The following is a 21057-nucleotide window of genomic DNA, read 5'->3' on the forward strand; positions in this document are numbered from 1 at the left end:
TCCAGAAAATCACTGTGTCCCGAGGAAGCAGAAATGTCAGAAGGATGGAGAAAGGAAGGCAGGCAGGCTTCCTCTCAGGACCCCTGAGCCCCAGGGCAGGGAGCTCAGGGAGCAGGGGGCAGGCTGTGACTGTCACCCCGACCCCGGGGCCCTGGGGTGCTCTCCACCAGGCAGTCTGCGCCACTCTGTGGTGCTGGGGTGTTCCGGTGCCTTTCAGTAGCCTCTGTGTTCAGAACAAGGCCAGTGTGTGTGTGTGTGTGTGTGTGTGTGTGTGTGTGTGTGTGTGTGTGTGTGTGTGTGTGTGTGTGTGTGTGTGTGTGTGGCAGTTACTCCTTTCACCCCCATCCCCAGGGTTCAGTGTCTGTCCCTTGAACGGGGTGGGGCAGGTTCAGGACCAGGAGGGAGTTTCCGAGTCCCCCACCCTCACTCCCTTGGCCACCTGGGAAGCTACCAGGATTCATGCGGTGCTGAATGCTTCCCATGCATTTCCTCAGCTGTTCCTCCCAATCCAGCGAGCAGTAGCCCATTTCACAGAGAAGAAAATGGAGGCTGGGAAGGGAAGCAACTCGTCAAAGGCCACACACCTGAAAAGAGGTGGGCGGCCAGGAGCTGAACGTGGGTCTGCGCTGGGTGCTTGGAGGGTGGACTTCTGACAGAGCGCCCAGAAAGCTGCAGCAGAAGGGGCCCGGATGGACTGGCAGGGAGGCTGTGCTGCTTGTCTTTTTAGAATATCACCATTCACAGTGTCATGGTCTGTCCGTCTCTCTGTCTCCAGTCTGCTTCACTGGCTGGTCCCTAAGCCTGCTTGGTTAAGGCCCCGGCACCTCCTGAAGCAAGAGGAGAATGCTTCACCATTCCTCAGTTTCCTCATCCGGCACAGCTGGACCTTCCTCGCTGAGTGGAGGGGGAGCATTGAGCGAGGTCAGCCTATAGAGGATGCTTCTCAGCAACAGCAGCTCACGGGTGTTATTATTACTGTTGCCTCGACTGCCACCCAGTTCTCTTATTTCCAGCACTTCCTCTTGAAGCTTTGGAAACAGAGATCCTAAGTGATTGATAGCAAGTGAAGGTGCATTGCCCAGCCCTGCTCCTTGGCCTGACCTGAGGTCAGGTGTGGCCAGCAGGTGGGGGCTGGTCTGTTTCAGCTGCACAGGGATGCCAGGAATGAGGTGCGGCCCCTGGCCCAGCTATCAGGGTTCCCAGAGCAGCTGCCTCCCACAACTGGGCATGGCCATGGAAGTGTGTTCCCCAGACCTGCCGAGGTGGAGCTGGACCGGGTGCCTGGCTGCTAGGAGCCCTGGGAAAGCCCAGGTGAAGGTCTCCTGAACCTCACATTGAGCTTGGCACTGAGGGCCTGGCCTAGAGCCTCTGACCCTCCAGCTCCCAGGGCTCCCTGCTTCAGGGCTCAGGACTCTCAGAAGCTTGAGGAACCCAAGGTCCCCAGGGGATTCTTGGCCCCTTCCCATCCCTTTGAGGGCAGAGCAAGGGGCAGGCAGAAGATGTGCCAGGGTCACCTCTCAGAGTCCCGGGTAGAAAGGAGCACAGCACAGCCTGCTTCTGAGGCGCTGCCTCTGCTCACTCATTCATTCGTTCCCTCACTCATTTGCAGACACTAACTGAGGTCTGCTGTGGGCCTGGAAGCGTGTCCTAGTCCCTGAGTGCTGGTAAGCAAAAGCGACATGGCCTCGGATGGGACCTAATTAAGACATAAATTATAAGTCTTTGAAGGAAGGACTGGGGAGCAGTGGGAGAGAAACACGGAGACATAACTCTTGGATCGATGGGGAGGGGGTTCAGGGAATGATGTGACGCTGAGACCTGAACACTTGTCTGGGGAAGTGGGGGTGACATGTGTCAGAGCGCCCAGAGCAGCATTATTTGTGATGGTAAAAATCTGGAAATAACCCATGTCTCTCAACAAAGAGTGGATGAATGAATTATTTTCACAAAACCTGTGGATATATGTTTAAATTTTTTTAATTCTCTTTAAGCTTGAAATATTTCATTAAAAAAAAAATACTGGAAGTGTGTATCTGGCAGGGGAATGACGTGTGCAAAGGCCCTGAGGCAGGAACTCTTCCCCAGTGAGGAAGCAAGTGAAGGCCTGGCTTTTGCCCTGGAGGCCACCCCACCTCCTCTCTGTTTGAAAGTCTGCTTTCAGCTGCTCCTGAGACCAAGAGAAAGGTCCTTGGAAAGGCGTTCTAGGAGTCCTGGGTGTCAGCTGGAAGACAGTATGCTGGTGGGGGAAATTGGACCATCGGGGGCAGTGCCCGCGTAAGCTAGATTAGTGGGAGGGGAAACCTTTGGGGTGAGTCAGCCTTCTTTGGTTGGATGCAGCAGAGCCTAGCTGAGCTTCTGCCAAGGGCCCTTGGTGATTCTTCTCTCCTTTTGTGGAGGAACTTGCCTGCTAACCAGGGCATCTGTGTGAGGTGAGTCACTGTTTTCCCCATTTTGTTGATCGCAGACACCTCCAAACACGTCCGTTTAGTCTGAACCGCACACACTGATGAACTTGGACATCTGGACGAGCAAGCTGGGCATGTGCTTCAGTTTTATGTCCATGGACGGCTCTCTAGAACTCTCTGAAATCCATGGAAGCAGGGATTGCAGATTGAGGATCACTAATCTGGTCCAGGACCTCTCTTTTCTGATGTGGAAACAGAGGCCCAAAGAGGGGAGGTGTCCAATCTGAGGTCACGCCGAGCGGGAAGGAAGCAAGGGGCCCCGGCTGACGTTTGCAGTCCAGAGCTTTCTCTTGGCCCGGAACATGGGGCTCCATGTCCCTAGCTGAGATGAGTCCTGCTGACCTCTCCTGGGGAGATGCGTTGTGTCTGACCCTGGCCCCCGAGCCTGGTGGGTAGGGTGGGAACCACGGGTGTGAGATTCTGGCCAGGGCACTGCACCTGCAGGTGCTTCCTGCTGGCGTTCTGCTAGGGAGCACTTCCCTCCCCCTTCCGTGTGACTCTCCGGCTGCAGCATCCGCCAGCATCTACTGGGTGCAGGGCAGTGTGCTGGGTGCAGGGGGGCCATGGCCTCCGCCTGCTGGATGCTTCTTCTGGCTAGTCTGTGCCAGGTGGTTGTTAGAGGGTATTGGGGCTTTGCCTGAGAAAATGCAGTGCGCCCTGCAGGACTCACTTCTCTCTGGGCCTCTGTATCCCCAGCTATTCATTGAGGGGCAGGGCTGTGTGATCACCAAGGCCCCTCCCAGATCTGGCGTCCATTAGTTCTGAGTCTGGTGGAGAGGAGGGAATAATTACAGCCCTTTCTCATTGAGCTTTCTTCACTGTGCTAAGTGCTTTACATGCATCAACTCAGGACTCCTGTGTCTGTGAGGTCAGAAAAGAGTCAGCTGAAGCTCAGAGAGGTTGAGTACTTGCCCAGAGTCAGTCACACAGCTAATAAAGGACACAGCTGGGATGTGAACCCAGGCAGTCCGACCCTGGAACGTGTCATCTTAATCACCACTGTGGCAAACTGAATAAGGGCCCCCAAAGATGTCAACATCCAAATCCCTGCAACTTGTGAATAAGTTACCTACCTGGTAAAGGGGCTTTTTGGCTTAATTACACTAATTAAAGGGTCTTGAGATGGGGAGGTTTGCCTGGATTATCCTGGTGGGCCCGATGTAATCACAGGGGTCCTTGTAAGAGGGAGGCAGAGGGAGATCTGACTACAGAAAAGGAGGTCAGAGCGATGCAGCTTGAGAAAGTCTCAACCAGTGGTTGCTGGCTTTGAAGCTGGAGGAAGGGACCACGAGCCAGGGAATGCGGGCAGCCTCTGGGAGCTGGAAAAGGCATGGGAACAGATTCTTCCCTAGAACCTCCAGAAGGAATCAGCCCTGCCAACACCTTGGTTTTAGCCCAGTGAATCTGATTGCGGACTTCTGACTTCCAGAACTGGAAGATAATAAATTCATGTTATTTAAAGCCACTAAATGTGTGGTAATTTGTTATAGCATCAACAGGAAATTAAAACAACCATGTCCTACTCACTTGCAGCTGGCTCTCCTTTCTGTATTCAAGTTTGTTTCTGAATTCCTAGGGGTAGAAATCTGATCTGCCAAATAGAGCTCTCCTTGGCCATTTTACAACTAAAGAAGCATTTTAGACAAAGACTTTGTAAGGCCAACCGCCTTGCTCCCATTGTCTCTGCTGTGTAATGGGAATCAGGAGGGAAAGGGTCATGGGACCCCAGCATAGACTCTGCCTCTGTGAGTCCCCAGCTGGACGCTCCACCTCTCCAGGCACCGTCTTTGACCTCTGTGAGTGATCGCCTGCAGTGGGGTCTGCACCAGATGCCCAGCACATCTTTGTGGGCTGAACAAGCAAGGTCAGGGCCAAGGTCTGCGGCAGCGAGTGGTGGGCTCCTCCCCAGGTCCCTGCAGAGAACACAGGTGCTCTGGTTCATCCTCAGGTACCTGTGCTCATGGTAGAAGTAGCCTGTGTGCTTTACTGGGTCAGGAATTTAGACAGTCCTTAAAGAAAGCAGTTCTTTCTGTAGAGATGCTATTTTGAGCTGATCTTTAAGGACAATGTGCCGGTTCTGTAGAACCCAAGGTGAGGCCCTCTGGTCCAGTCCAGTAGCACAAAAAATGGGGTTCTTTTTACCTTTCCCAGAGTGTGGCTTAACTGCTCTTGGGTCCTTTGCAAGGACCCATGGGCCCTGAGAGCTCATGGGCCCAACTCCTCATCTGAAGAAACTGAGGCCCAGAGAGGGGAAGGGACTCCCCAGGGTCACACAGGAAGTTAGTTAATAGTTTCCTTGTTGGGAATTACAAGCTCTGAAATGATAGGGATTTTTCCTGGGGTCACATTAAGACGGGGGAGTCATTCACTCATTCATTTAAGAACATTTTATTGTGTACCTGCTCGGTGCCAGGCACTAGGTATAGTCATGATGCCAGCTTTTGAGGAGTAACCTTCTAATGGGTGGGGTGGGTGGGTGACAATAAGCAGGCCTAAAAGATAAATGAATAAAATAATTTAAGGTCATTACAGTTTATAAGGGGAATAAACAAGACGTGATGGGGAGTATCTGCTAGACAAGGGAATCAGCGAAGGCCTCTCGGAGGGGGTGATCTCTCAGATGGAAACCAAAGAAAAGAGTCATGAGGAGCGTGTTTCAGGCAGAAGAAACGGCCGGGCACACGGACTCGGAGTTGCGGGGGAGGGGAGGAACTGGTGTATTTGGGAAACCAAAGGCAGCCCAGTGCGACTGGCACGGAGTGAACCAGGAGATGAGGTAGGGTGGGGAGGCAGGTGGGCTTCAGCCTGCAGGCCTTGTAGGTCACGGTGAAGGGTTCAGGTTTCATCCCAAGGACCATGGGGAGCCATTGGAGAGACTGGAAGTGGTTTGCTTTTGTAGAATGACACAGGCTGCAAGATGGACGGTGCATTGGACGGGAACCAGATGGAGGCAGGGAGGCGTCAGGAGGCCAGGAGCCTGCTGCAGCCGTCCTGTGAAATGTGATGGTGGCCTGGACCAGGGCGGTGGCCCCCTTTGGAGGGGCAGGGAGATGGCAGAGTGAAAATGTCATTTGGAAAGAGAACCTGGAGGACTTGCTGGATGGTTGCAGGTGAAAGACTGTTAGTTAGCTGTCGCTGTGTAAGAGGTTACTTAGCAGCTTAGAACAACAATCAACATTTGTTAACTCACGGTTTTTGTGAGTCAGGAATTGGGGAGTGGCTTAGCTGGGTGGTGCTGGCTTACGGTCTCAGGTTGCAGTCATGATGTTAGCCGGAGCTGCCATCACCTGAAGGCTTGACTGGGGCCGGAAGGCCCGCTTCCAGGGTGGCTCCTGCACATGGCTTGGCAAATCAATGCCAGCTGCTTCCCGGAGGTCTCAGCTCTTGCCCACGTGGGCCTCTCCATAGGTGTCCTCAGAGCAAGTGATCCAAGAGAGGGCAGGGCAGAGGCCACAGTACTTTCACGACCTAGCCTTGGAGTCATACTGTCATTTCCACCACATCCCTTTGGTTACACAGGTTCAGTGTGGGAGGGGACTGCACAGGCTGTGAATCCCAGGAGGCAAGAATCACTGGGCCATCATGGAGGCTGTTTACCACAGGGGCCATGAAGAGGGTGAGATCAGGGATGACATTAGGCTTTTGGCCTAAGTGGCTGGGTGAATGGTGGTACCATTTACCGAGGGGTAGAAGCGCATGCTTGGGGGAAGGTAGGTGGGGATCAAGGACTCTCTTCTAGACCCCAGTTTGGGAGACTTCACCTCTGCACTGCAAACTTCTGTCTGTAGGTGCTGCTGTGCTGTGCTGGTTTGGGGCTTCCATAGCCTCAGACTTGGGGGGAACTTTCTCAGGGCCTAGTTGTCATCTGTCCCTTGAACTAATCCCATGTCAGCCTCGAGGACCAGGAATTAAGAACCAGGCATTCTTAGGTTCAAATTCCAGCTTAGCCACTTAGTGGCTGTGTGACCCTGGGCCAGATTCTTGGCCTCTCTGGGCTTGTTTCCGCATCTGCAAAACAAATCCACTTCGCTGTGGTAGCATGAGACTCAGAAATTATGTTGCTGTAGCGCTCAGGCTGGGGCCTGGCTCGCCCTCAGATTTACACCTCAGATTCCCAGCCTTTCTGTGTGCACAGTCATAGCTACATCATAACATACCCAGATCGCTAGGTGGATTTGATTGGGAAGGATTTCTAAAGAGTCTGTTCAGCTTCTTTTAAGTAGATGATGCAAAAATTCTGGGGACAGCAGAAGTAATTATTACTCACAGGGAAATGCAAGTATTTTTATGAGTATCTTCTGAAAAATTGAGGCATTTCTTCATGAGCAAACAGTCCTGTTTATTTCTCTAACAAAATAGCCACAATTGTGCCGCAGGGGCCAACTTTCAATGCCAGTGGCTTTTCTCAGGGGTCAGCTCACCTCCCTCCCACTCCCCAATCCCCCCCCCCACACACTTTCTTTTCTTTAACCTAGAGGAAACATAGTGAAGACAAAAGTGACCAAATTTGGGCTTTGCTGAGAGAACGGGATTACCTTTGCAGTGAGAAGTTAATTTTTGTGGCCAGACTTTCTCAACTGTGAAAACCAGTGTGGGCAAAAGCATAGTAAGCCTGAAAGTACATTTGGAAAATGATTTTCCTTGGAAAGGACATTTTAAAGAAGGTCATTAGTGTTTGCAAGAGGACAGGGGCATCTGTTTTCTCCTGAAGGAAATGTTCACTCAACTCGTGAAGAGACAGAGAGGAGGAGAGGGGAACGGGGGAAGCCACGGGGAGGGGATGCTTGGGGAGCCGAGATGGGAAGCAGGACGGCTTAAAATCGTGTTCGCACCCGCCCGGTGCGCTGTGCTAAGCACACTCTCTATCTGACCCTGACAAAGGGCATTTGGTTATTACACCTGTCAGGAAACTGTGGCTCAGAGAGACTGGGAAGGTGTCCTGTGGTCACTCAGCTGGTGGACAGAGGACTCAGAAGTCCAACGCTGCTCGTCTGATAGAGCCCCCTCTCTTTCCATGCTGCCCTAGGGGAAAGGGCTCTTGGTCCGGGGTCAGGATAACTGACATGGTAAGATGGGAGGAGACACACCTGAGGGGAAGGGCTGGGGAGGTGGTGTGTGCCCTGTCCCTCCCATAGATGGTGTTGTGTTCCCATTTTCAGGGAAAAAAAATGCAGGCTCGGGAAAGACTATGGTGTGTGATGTGGTTTTATTGTTTTAAAGTCCATTTGGGGGACTTTCCTGGCGGTCCAGCAGTTAAGACTCCGAGCTTCCACTGCAGGGGGCATGGGTTTGATCCCTGGTCAGGGAACTAAGATCCTGCATGCCGTGTGGTGTGGTGCGGCCAAAACATAAAAAATAAAATAATAAAGTTCATTTGGAAACCATCTCTTCCCTTGTGGTCCTGCCTCTCCATCTGTTTATCAGTCTATTTGTCAACGAGTTATTGAGCATTTACTATGTGCCAAGCACTGTTCTGGGTGTTTGGGAGACAGCAGGGAACAAAACAAAGATCCCTGCCCTTGTGAAGCCTGCATTCGAATGGAAGGAGGGGTGGACACAGGCAATAAGCCACGTGGAATGTTACAAAGTGATATGTGCAGTCGAAATTAAACCTGCTAAGTAAAAGAAGGGTAGAGGGATCCGGAGAGGCAGGCAGTGGGTGGGTACAGCCTGTAGTGTTAGAACAGGTGAGCAGCAGGTGTTGCCTTGGAGGCGTGGAAATGCTCTGGAACTAGGCAGCGGTGGTGGTAGCACAGCGTCGTGAATGTCCTAAATGCCACTGAATTGTTCCCTTTAAAGTATCAATAATTAATTTTATTTATTAGGGAAAAAATATTTATTGGGGAAAAAAAGGTGGTCAGGGTCAGCTTCATGGAGAGAGTGATATTTGTGCAAAAGGCTAAAGGAGGGGAAGGTGTTAACACTTGGGATGTTTTCTCCCAGGGAGAAAGAGGAAGGCTCCGGGCAGAGGGAGTAGCAGGAACAGATGAACTCAGGTGAACTGTGACCCCCGGGCCAACAGCCTGCTGTCTGTTTTTGTAATAAAGTTTTATCGGAATAAAGCCATGTTCATTTGTTTACGTATTATGTTGTCTGTGACTCAGGGACTTCACCTGGGTCTTTACAGAAAAAGTTCCTGACTCCTGAGGTAGAGCATACATAGGTCCTCAGGTGGGAAGGTCCATGGGGTATGTGAGGAGCAAGAGGAGGAGAGGATGGCTGGAGTGAGGGAGGGAAGGAGTAGAAGCAGGTGAGGTCAGAGAAGTCACGGGCACCAAATCAGGTAACCCTCCTGCATGGCTCTCCTGTGGCACCTCTGGTAAATGTCAGGACAGAGGCTGACATCATGCTGATGGGGAAGTGTGTGTGTGTGTGTGTGTGTGTGTGTGTGTGTGTGTGTGTGTGTGTGTGTGTGTGTGTGTTGGGTGGGGGCAGTGATAGGGTGGAGAGATGGCTGAACTTGGGAGTCCTAACCCCTGGGCTTTAGAGCTGCTGTCTGTCCCTCGCCAGCTCTGTGTCCTCAGTTATCTCATTTACAGAAGTCGTGATGGTGGTGGTGGTGACGGGTGATGATGATGGTGGTAGTGGTGTTGGTAGGGATGGTGATGGTGGTGGTGGTGGTGAGGATGATCGTGGTAGTGGGGGTGATGTTGACGGCGGTGATGGTGGTGGGGATGGTGGTGGTGGTGGGGACGATGGGGGGGTGGCAGTGATGTTGATGGTGAGGTTGGTGGGGGTGGGAATGGTGGTGATGGGATGGCAGTGGTGATGATGGTGGTGGTGTCGATAATGGCTACATCCAGTGAGCCCCTACTCTGTGCTAGGTACTTGCACACTTGACTCTAACTCTTATCGCAGCGGTGCAGATTGGGTAGCAGCACCTTCCTTTGCAAGAGAAAACACTGAGTGACTTGGGGAAGACCCTGTGTGTGGCAGGGCTCAGATAACATGCTGTGATAGGCACTTATCATACTCCAGTGAAGAGACCGGAGGCAGTGGGCGTGAGAACCCCTGGTAAACAGCGCAGCCAGCACAAGGGCAGCAGCCTCTGGTCAAGGTGGCCCAGTCTCAGTGCTGCCCCTGGCAGCAAGGGTTTCCTGGGAGGGGCCGTCCCCGGGCCCCCCTGCCCTCCCACTCCCACCGCAAAGCCACACCGGAGGCCTCCCCTCTCTCAGGCTCCGTGTGATGGGGAGGGGCCGCGTCCCCCCCAGCCCCATGGCAACCAGTTACCAGGCCTGGTGTTGGTTTGGGTTTTCCTAATTGAGGTTGTGGGATCCTTCTGGTTGTGGCTGAGGCTTTTCTGCCCTGGAAACCCGGCTGCAGCGTGGCCATGGGGTGGGGCCTGGAGGTGCTGGGACCTGCCTGCAGGCCGCACACGCCCCATGCTGCTCCCCCCCGCCACTACCTCCCGCCGCTTCAGTACCGCGCTTCCTTTGAAGAACATCCTGGAGGTTTTAGGTTCTTGTCGCTGACAGCTGTGGCACCACGAAACGTTCCGTGGTCAGGATCCCTGTGTGTCTTTGCCTCCCCATGTCTGGTCCCATGGAGGGTGCAGCCGGCCTTGAGGCCTGGGGTGTGGGAATGCACTGCTTCTGTTTGCCCACCGTAGTTTTTGCCCACCCTCCTGGTGGGGTCCCTGTGAACAACGGAAGCCCCAACTAAGCCGCGGGGTTCAGCTCCCAGGCGGGTAGACAGGCCCCGGAAAGGCCTCCAGTCCCGTCCCGTCCTCCTTGCTTCGCTGAGTTTGGGCAGGTGCTCCCCGGCCTGGCTGCGCCTGCACCAGTGTCAGCCTTTTGGTTGGAGCCCAGGGCTTCATCCTGGATTCTGATGAATTCAGGTGGTGGTGGTGTGAAGGTAGCAAGCCCCTCTGGGTGGGAAGAGGCTCTGTGCCCCGAGCCCTGCCCTCCTCCCTCTCTTGTCCACTCCTGGGGTCCTATGCCAGCTAGGATGGCGCTGGACACACTTGAAGACACCAGGGCTACCGGATGCTTCCTGCCCCGAGGAGCCGTGGACTCGGCTGCCCCACTTAAATGGCACAGTTCCCATCACAGGAGATTCTGGGCCAGAGGTGCCTTTGGTAGCCCCTCGTGTTGTGTTTTCTTCCAAACGTTTCCATCAGCGGGTAGTTCTGGGGGCGTCTCCACTTGTCGCCACCAGATCCTGACCTCCCAGCTCCAGCGCTTTGGGACAGTGGGGTAATGGAGGAGTGGAGGACAGGGGAGGATGGAGGGGGGAGTCAACTAGATGCAGGGGGCGTCCAGGAAACGTCACAGAAGAGGGTGTCTTGAGGCAGAGACCCTGTGGGTACTGGATATTTCTAGAAAGTGAGACCTACCAAAATAGAACAAGGCCCCTGGCCCTGGGTTTGCAAGCTCCATCCCCCTTGCCCCACGCACCCGATCAGCCCCTTCTCATCCGTACTAATGCGATCTTAAAGAAACACTCTTTTGAAAAAAAGGGGTTCTGCTGCCATGACCTGGCACCACCCTCCCCCGCCCCCTCCTCCCCCTCCCATCCCAGGTGAGGAAACTGAGGCCAGAGGGGTGGGCCCGTCTCCCTTTCACAGTGGTTGCCAAGTGCATTGGGTTGGAGAAAGTCCCCTGCAGGCTGAGGTCACCTCAAGTACATTTGGCTGGAGTCACGTCCCTTTTGAAAAGGCTTGAGTCACTCAGTGACGCAGTCCCGAATGGCCCTATAATTGGGATCTTGCCTTGTTTGGGGCTGTATGAAAAGAGACTCTGAACCAGTGAGATACACCCTCCTCTTCAGCTTCAGCTGCGGGTGCCACTCTGGCAATGGCAAAGGGGACAGAGCCCAGGTGGATGGGACAGAAATATTGGTGGCAGGGAGGGCGAGCATAGAAACAAGCAGACACAGGGTCCACCTACCCCACCAGGAAAACTGGCCTCCTCCGCATTGCCTGTGGCCTTTGAGAACACCCACGGCCTCCCCGTGGCGATATTTTCTGGAAAACCAACCCTGCTGGCAGTGCTGTGGAAACTGAGTCCTGAAAACTCACCTGGTTAGAAAGGAATTGAACAGACTCTTTAGCTCCACAGATGTCACAGGCAAAATTGTCATAGTGCCTTCCACTTGACCGGCTGGAGTGGCTGAGTCATCAGCTTCTGTGGCTGGGAACACAGAGAGCGATCCTTCCCATGTACAGTCAGTCACCAGGATGCTTGAGACCCTCCCAGACCTTGATCCAAATGCGCTGAGAGCAGCTCCTCCAGTTTTCATGGTTCTCACCCCACAGCCCCCAGATGTGTGTTCTAAAGACCTGCTTTACAACACAATTTGAATTTCTAACAGATTTGGTCCCTGGCATTAACATGACCTTTCCCAGCCTCCTGGAAGCTTGGTGACCCACAAGCCATTCCGAGGAAGGGGCTCTGAGGTGACAGGAGGAAGAGGCCCTGCGGGGAATCCTGGGGCCCCTGTAGCCCGGGCCCCCCTCCATCCTGTGTCCTTGTGCCTTTAACCAGCAGTGCCCTAAACCGTTTTGGAAGAGAGGGCAGCTGTTTCTGTGGTTTCGCCTGTGCTGCCTCTAGTTACATCTGGCACCACCTGGGGGCCTCTGCACTGAACGGGCAAAGCTCGCTCAGCCCCTCCGTCTCGCCCCATCCACAAGGGCCAGAGCTGATTGGGTAATTTCAGAGCCTAGGCTGGCCCACGACATGTGGCGTGCCTGGAGAGAAAAGGTGAGCTGGCCAATCAGATTTGCTCCTTGGGACTCTAGGCTCAGGATTCTGGCAGATGGGCAGGGAGGGGGCTTTGGGGCCTGCCGGCTGCAACACCATTCTGAGACTGACTACCCTGAGTGAGCAAAGACTCCGCAGAGGAAGCGCAGTCCCCACAAGACCACCCTCACTTCAGACCACAGCCACCAGTTTGAGAGTCCCCAGGCCACACATACTTCTGACTAACTGGCTAAAAATTTGGGGATTCCCCCAACCCCTCTCAGGTTTGATGATTCACTAGGACGACTCACAGAGCTCAGGAGAGCGCTATATTTACAGTTTTATCAGAGTGAAAGGATACAAACCTGAACCAGCGAAAGTGGGAGATGCATAGGGCAAGGTCTGCTAGGGACACGTCACCATCCCGGCACCAGTGTATGATCACCAACCAGGAAGTGCACCCAAGCCCAGTGCCCAGAGTTTTTATTGGACTTTTCATTACTTAGGCATGATTGATTGAATCATTAGCCACGTGTTTGAACCCAGTCTCCAGCCCCCTTCCCCTCCCCGAAGTTTGGGTACCACCATTTGGCTCAAAGCCCCAACTCTCTAAGCCCACGGTTGGTCATTCTGGCATGGCCAGCCCCAGCTTGAGTCGTCTCCTTAGCATGAGCTCGGGTATGTTTCCGGGGGCCCACCACGAATAAAACCCACACCCCCATCACTCGGAAAATTCCCAGGACTGGGAGATCACCTACCAGGAACCAGGGACAAAGTCAGTTTCTTCGTTATACAACAACAGCCAATTGGGTTCCATGCAAAGAGGTGAATAAGCCTGGCGTGGTCTGCAGAGAGGCACATGGCGGAGTGAGAGGCAGAGACACCCCAGCCCCGGGTTCTCTGTGTCTCCACAGCCTTCCTGTTCCCACAAACCCAGCTGCTCTTGGCTGCCTCTCCTTGGATTCCTAGAGGCTCCAGTGATCCTGGTAATAATCCCTGTCTTTGTGGGTCAGCTTAAATGATTCTCTCTTCCTGCTCACCTTGGTTAGAACCGCACTCACGAACACAGTTTTCCAGTGTGAGTTGACAAGTCTGTCCTGGAAGATGTGGTCCATAGGAAGACCGGCTTCCACTTCCTCAGGGCCCACAAAATGAATCAGGTGCTCTCCGGATCCCAGTGTGCCTATCTCCAGGGATGATGCTCTTCTCTCTGGGTTCCAGAGAACAGTAAAGGTCCAAAGGGAAGAGGTCAGAATGGGAAGAGGTACCCAGGAAGTATAGGGTGTGTGCACTGATGATTCGGGCGGGGTTTGAGGTGGGTCCTGCCTGCTCCGTAGGGAGCCAGACCTGGGCCTGGTGCCGGGTGTGGTGGGCAGCTGAGGCCATCTCACCAACCTGTTCCCCCATGGCCACTGGTGAGCTTCTCTCCAGTGTCTCCCTCTGGATTTCTGGAAACAGTTGGGTCCGCATCCAGTTTGCCTTCCTACACCGGCGAGTGGCCGGGTAAGTGGTTTTATGGGCGTCGTGTGAGAAGAATGCTCACGCCACACAGGGGACAGGGACCGGGATTCTTGTCAGAGTCAGACCCCAGGATCACCAAATTGGTCCAAACTGCTGTGAATTTTTTCAGATCTAGAAAAGAAGTAGGCAGGGCAGAAATAAGTCAGAGAGAGAAATTTCCAGAAAGAGTGGTCCTATCGTCGTCCCGTTTCCCACATGATGCTCAAGGGCTTTCTCAAACTTGACTGTGCATCAGAATCAACCTGGAAGGCTCATTAAAACGGACCACTGAGCCCCCTCCCAGAGTTTCTGACTCAGTAGATCTAAGGTGGGGCCCAAGATTTTGCATTTCTGACAAATTCCCCAGTGATGCTGGTGCAACTGGTCCAAGGACCACATTGGGAACCACTGATTCAAGGGTGTGAAGGAAGGTCTTTCCAACAAATGCAGAGAGCCTTTCTCAGCTTCCCCCAAGGAACCTTTCTCTGACCAGGGAGGAAGAGAACATTAGAGTAGGAGTCAGGATGCCAGGGTGTGTGACACAAACCGCTTGAGTGATTTGAGCCAAGGTTCTTGCCTTTCTGAGACTCTATTTCCTCACCTGTCAAATGGGTCCAGTAAGAGGACCTACCTTGTGTGGTTGATGTGAGGATTAAATGAGAGGGTGTCTTAACAAACAGCTCCCTGACTCTGGTAGTACAGGAAATGCCACATTTCTCTAACTTCCAAATCAGATATACTGTAAGATTGATGAGAAGTTCAAGGTCAATTGTTTTGCAAAGGTCTGTCCCACTCCCTTCCATGGATGGCACGAGAAGCCCCAGGGCTCAAAGGAATCCAGCAAATAAGACCTCACACCATCGGGGTCACTGCTGTTGCCGATTTTGTCAGTGTCCTTTGGCGGAGAGGTCTCTGCGCTTTTCCACTCCCCTGTGTCAGGCTGGTCCCGGGTCCCTCACAGCTCAGAGCCCCTTGTCCCTGGGATCCAGCAGGGGCAAAGGCCTCCCCACCCTACTGTCTCCCTATTGTTCTCATTTCAGTCCTCAGCCTGCAAAGCGCGAACACCTCCCTGGAAAACAGTAAAAGCAACAAGAATAACAGCCAGTTTCTTCCCCCACAGTGACAGTTTTCTCATGGCAGTTTTCTGGCCTGATCTTTTCATTCTTCCCTGGGCACACCCACAGGAGGAAAAGAAATGCCAGTTCGTTTCTCAGTAGCTCACCCTGTTATGAGCACTTGGCCCGTGCTTAAGACACGGTAGCTCTTTATTACTTTGCTTTTTCCCCCAAGTCCTGCGCTCCATCCCCGCTAGGACTTGCCCTCCTGCTGGCCACTCTCCCTCCTCCTGCCCTGCCACCCCCTTATCACACTTCCCTCGGCCCATATGGGGTGTACCTGCACGAGGCCATTGCGGGCAGCCAAGGGAGACCCTGGGGGCTGGAGAAAGCAGAAGTGATTTGGTAAGCAACTTCCTCTCTGGAGGCTGCATCTTCCTGTCGCCCACCTTTCTCCAGGTTTTGCTCGGACTCTTGCCCACCCAGGAGAGAGACCTGCTGCCCTGGTCCTTTGGTGCCTTCCCCAGAGCCATGAGTGGGTAGAGTTCAGCCCATGTCCACAAGCCTGACATCTTGGTCTCTTCTCACCTCTGATAGGAGCCCTCCTGTCTGGCTCCCAGCCTGTGTTGCTGGCATCCCCTCCCTGGCTGGGGCCCCCTTCCTCCATGCAGCCCCCACCTGCCTAGCCACACACCCAGTGTTCTCACTCAGCTCTGCCCTTTTAAGCGTGGAATGAGCTGGACGTCCACGAAGGTAGGCACTCTGTCCTCTTGGCCGTCTCATTTTTAGCCTGTGGAAGGTAAACTGTGAGCAACCGTAGGCTGGTTGGTAAAGAAAATAAAGCCCAAGGATGCTCAAGACGGGAAGTGGCTGCCAGTCAGTGTGGGTTGGAGAAGATACATGCTCCTGTTTGCGTGTGTGGTTCATCCATTGGCCCCATTAATTCCTCTCCCTGAGCCTCAGGTTTCTCATCTGTGAAATGGGGCTAGTAACTGCCTTATTGAGGACCAAGCGTGTAGCATCTAGTTCAGTGCTAAGCAAATATTCACTTAACCAGTCAGTCAGCATAACTTAACAAAAGCTTGCAATTGTCCAGGCCAGTGGTGTTAGCTGCCCCACCCTCTGGAAGGATATGGAGCAGGTCTGGGCTGAGCTGGGAGAGGGCTGTGGGCAGACAAGGGATCTGCCTCTCAAGGGCAGCCCTGGAAGGGGCATAAGGTTGGGGGCTTGAAGAAAGAGCAGGACTTCAACAGGCAGAGGGGTCAATTCTGGAGGTCAGAAGTCTGACCTGGGTCTCACTGGGTTAAAACTAGGGTGTTGGCAGGGCTCTTTCCTTTCTGGGGGCTCTAGGCGAGAATCTGTGTTCTTGCTTGTCTAGCTTCTAGCGGTCGCCTGCACTCCTTGGCTCGTGGCCCCTTCCTTCTTCAAAGCCAGCAACAGCTGGTCTAGTCTTTCGCACATCACATCACTCTGAGCTGACTCTCCCACCTTTGCTTCCACAATTAAGGACTCTGGTTACATCGGGTCCCCCCAAATCATCCAGGATAATGTCCCTGTCATTATCCTTAATTCAGTCTGCAACCTTAATTTCCTTTGCCACATAACCTAACATATTCACAGGTGCCAGGGATTAAGGGATACTTTGGAGGAGCATTGATTGCCTGCCATAGTCCCTGCCCTGTTCTGGGGGATGAGGAAGTGAGGAGAAGGACGAAGGAAGCCCCAGGTGGCTGTGTGGTACCCACCGGCCCTTCATTACTCCAGCCTCTGGGTCACATCCTCCAGCCTTGACTCACCTTTGCCACCTCCCTACTACCACCACTGTGGCCCCATTACTAGCGAGTCTCTCCCAAACCTCGCACTCCTTCTGAGTGTTGGTCATAATGGTCATTAAATAAAGCAGCATTTCTCCGTTTCAGCACTATTGACACTTTGAGCACATTGTTCTCTGTTGTGGGGTGCTGTCCTGCTCATTAGACAAGGTTTAACTGTATCTCTGGCCTCTACCTGCTAGATGCTGGTAGCACCCTCATCCAGTTGTGACAACTCCAAATATCTCTAGACACTGCCGAATGTCCCCTGGAGGACAAATTGCCCAGGGCTTGAGAACCACTGAAATCAAGCCTTTGATGTTTGTCTTCCTTACTAGATCGGGCACCCAAAGAAGGAAGCCCCAAGAGGGTGACACCCCGTCTGTCTTGCCCGTCCCCATGTCCCCAGCACCTGCATAGTGCTCGGCATTTACTAGATGCTCTACACGTACTGGTTTAATGAATTTTGTTAATTTTCTTTATTTTTAAAGTTTTTGGTGTTAATTTTCTTAATGGATAAATTAATCTATAAAAAAGTGTGTGTGTGTGTGTGTGTGTGTGTCTTAAATAGACTCCTGTTGCCATAGACTGGCTACCTAAGAATCGCCTGGGGAGCCTTTTACGTAGCCCGACTCCTGGGTTCCGATCACAGAGAGTTGGGGCTCAGGCTGATGGGGTGTAGCCTGGGAGTCTGTATTGTCAAGAGGGCTTCACCAGTTCCTCAGAAAAGGGAAACATAGAATTACCATATGATCCAGCAATTCTGCTCCTAGGCATATACCCAAAAGAATTGAAAGCAGGGACTCAGATATGCAGAGCAGCAGTATTCACGATAGCCAAAAGGTGGAAACAACCCAAGTATCCATCAACAGACAAATAAATAAACAGAATGTGCTGTATGCACACAACGGAGTATTATTCAGCCTTAAAATGGAGTGAAATCTGACACTTGCTACAGCATGGATGTACCTTGAAGGCATCATGCTAAGTGAAACCAGCCAGTCACAAAAGAGCACATTTTGTACGATGTCACTCGTGAGGTCCCTAGAGTAGTCCGATCAGAGAGACAGAAAGTAGAAAGGTGGTTGCCAGGGGTAGAAGGGAGTGGAAGCTGGTGTTTGATGGGTACAGAGTTTCCATTTGGGATGATGAAGTTCTGGAGATGGACGGTGGTGACGGTTGCACAACAATGTGAATGTGCTTAATGCCACTGAATTGCACACCTACAAATGGTTAAAATGGTACATTTTCTGTTATGTATATTTTACCACACACGCAAAAGTGCTTAATCCCAGCCAGATCTGGGAACAAATAGTGTGGGAATAAATGGGGGCACAGGGGGTGCAGACTGGATGAGTTCTTTCTTTTCTTTTTTTTAACATCTTTATTGGGGTATAATTGCTTTACAATGGTGTGTTAGTTTCTGCTTTATAACAAAGTGAATCAGTTATACATATACATATGTTCCCATATCTCTTCCCTCTTGTGTCTCCCTCCCTCCCACCCTCCCTATCCCACCCCTCCAGGCGGTCACAAAGCACTGAGCTGATCTCCCTGTGCTATGCGGCTGCTTCCCACTAGCTATCTACCTTACGTTTGGTAGTGTATATATGTCCATGCCTCTCTCTCACTTTGTCACAGCTCACCCTTCCCCCTCCCCATATCCTCACGTCCGTTCTCCAGTAGGTCTGTGTCTTTATTCCTGTCTTACCACTAGGTTCTTCATGACATTTTTTTTCTTAAATTCCATATATATGTGTTAGTATACGGTATTTGTCTTTCTCTTTCTGACTTACTTCACCCTGTATGACAGACTCTAGATCTATCCACCTCATTACAAATAGCTCAATTTCATTTCTTTTTATGGCTGAGTAATATTCCATTGTATATATGTGCCACATCTTCTTTATCCATTCAGCCGATGATGGGCACTTAGGCTGTTTCCATCTCCTGGCTATTGTAAATAGAGCTGCAATGAACATTTTGGTACGTGACTCTTTTTGAATTATGGTTTTCTCAGGGTATATGCCCAGTAGTGGGATTGCTGGGTCATATGGTAGTTCTATTTGTAGTTTTTTAAGGAATCTCCATACTGTTCTCCATAGTGGCTGTACCAATTCACATTCCCACCAGCAGGGCAGGAGTGCAGGAGAGTTCCCTTTTCTCCACACCCTCTCCAGCATTTATTGTTTCTAGATTTTTTGATGATGGCCATTCTGACTGGTGTGAGATGATATCTCATTGTAGTTTTGATTTGCATTTCTCTAATGATTAATGATGTTGAGCATTCTTTCATGTGTTTGTTGGCAGTCTGTATATCTTCTTTGGAGAAATGTCTATTTAGGTCTTCTGCCCATTTTTGGATTGGGTTGTTTGTTTTTTTGTTATTGAGCTGCATGAGCTGCTTGTAAATTTTGGAAATTAATCCTTTGTCAGTTGCTTCATTTGCAAATATTTTCTCCCATTCTGAGGGTTGTCTTTTGGTCTTGTTTATGGTTGGATGAGTTCTAATGGCCCTTTTAAGCCTCAGAGCCGGAGCTGATGGGGATGGGAGCATCGGACTTGCCTGATTTCTCGAGACGGCGGCTCTTCCCCGGGGGACGCACGTAACTAACCTTTACAGGGGCCAGGCCAGCTGCCGACTGGAGGCCACTGTCCTGTCCACAGGGGCAGCCGCCACCCAGCTCCAGCTCATCCTGGAAGAGAAATGCAGGAAGAGAAGTCCCAAATCTGGATTCATATGTAACATCTCCATGTTTAAATCTTGACACCGGGTTCGATGAACAGGCAAACAAACCAACAAGCCACACGCGGGTCCAACAGAGCAGCTCTTCAGGCCTCGGGCCCGGGGTGGCGTCTCTTCCCAGTGGCTTGGGCCTCAGCTGGAGAGATTCGAGTTCTGTTTCCTCCTACCGGATGCCGTATCACTTCTGAGGTCCGATGCCAGCTTCCTCTTTGATACCTGGGAGCTTCCTTTGCTTTCGGTGCTCCCGAAAGGGAGCTTTATAGACAGAAGCGTGAGCGTGAATGCCTATAGGGTCTGGATTCTGCTCAGGCTGGGGTCTTGGCCCTGCCATTTGTGAGCTGTGGGGCTATAGGTGACTTGCTTCTTTCTTCCCTGTGCCTCAGTTTCCTTGTCTGTCAAGTGACAATGGTAATAGTTATGCCTGGGAGAGTTAGAGCGGGGACCAGGGCAGGGCAGCAGAAGGGCTGTGAGGTGTGTGTGGACGTGTGATGGTGTGTTGGTGTCGCTGGAGCAAAGAGCACAGTGGAGTCGGACAGGCCATCCACTGGTGAGTTACGCAACGTCAGACGTCTGTTTCTACATCTGTGATATGCCCAGTGATTTCCTCCTCCACAAGTCATTCTGAGGATTAAGTAAGATAATGTTCAAACAGTGTCTGGCCACAACGTGAGCCCCATACACATTTGTTTTGTTCCTTGGAAGCTGGGGCCTTTGACCTTTGTGGAGGCTTGAGCAGAGGGGGCTGGGGCTGGTTGGCTGGGCTGAAGACAGAACGAGCAGAGAGCTGGGAAATGGACCGTGTCCTGGGCCTCTGCCGTCAGCTCCCTCCCCTCCTTCCTGGCCCCCCAGGTGGGGGTCCTGGTCCCATCCTCAGAAGCCCACCCACTTGCTGTTCAGGAAGGTGGCCTCAGCTTTGCAGGGCAGTTGGATGAGTTGGGAATCTCCCTTTATTGAGATCAGCTGTGTGCCAGCGCCGGCACACGCTGGACCAGGGGCGGGCCCAGATCCGAGCTCCTCCGGGTGTCCCTGGTTTGGCTGGCTGAAGAAAGGGGCCTTGCCCTGCCCAGACCCTCTCTGGGGGTCAGAGGCTGGGGGGAGCATCCCGGGGTGCTGAGGGCCTGGCCAAGATCTGGCGTCTCTTTAACTGGCCCCAAACTTCGCGGGTATTTGAGGTGGTGATCACGTGAAGGGGGATAAGAAGCCCTTAAAATTCCGAGACGCTGAGGGACCTAAAGGACTATGTGATCTTTGGTGAGTCACTGACCAGTGGAATTTAAGGGCCACTCTGGGGGCAGTGGGCAGACGATGGCATCTCAGGTTCTTGGCGCGGTCCTGGCCACGTGACACAGAGGTGCCTCCAGGTCCAAGTTCCAAATGGTGGTGGGCTCAGGGACGCGTAGGCTGGAGTCGGCCCCCCCTTGCCGTTTGCACACCTGAGCGTTCTGACATCTGTCCACGGATAAGGTGTGGCAGGGCTGATGGGAACACCTGTGTGTGCGCCTTAGGTAGCTCCGTGTGTTCATTGCATGTACGTGTTCATTGCATGTGTTTGTTACATATGTGTTCATTGTGTTTATATGTCTATCATGTGTGCATATCCATTGCGTGTGTGTCCCTAGTGTGTGCGTGTTCATTACGTGTGCACACTGGGCAGGATGCAAGGCCTGACGGGGGTCCTTCAGGAGTCCTTCCAGCCTTGAGAAATGCATCCCCTGAGACCCTGGGGTTCGTGAGGCGGGAGAAGAAGGGGCTACCCAGGACAAGTGGGAGTTGAAGTCCTTGTCCCTGACACCTGGCCTC

General features: G+C 52.5%; 1 protein-coding gene across 3 annotated transcripts in view; it reads left to right on the forward strand.

The window, feature by feature from the left end:
* The window catches only part of GRK5 (G protein-coupled receptor kinase 5), a 225128-nt gene that overhangs the window by 82820 nt on the left and 121251 nt on the right, over window positions 1–21057 (forward strand). The gene's annotated exons all lie outside the window — the stretch shown is intronic.

This window comes from Orcinus orca, chromosome 14 (genome assembly GCF_937001465.1).
Source record: "Orcinus orca chromosome 14, mOrcOrc1.1, whole genome shotgun sequence".
Lineage (NCBI taxonomy): Eukaryota > Metazoa > Chordata > Mammalia > Artiodactyla > Delphinidae > Orcinus > Orcinus orca.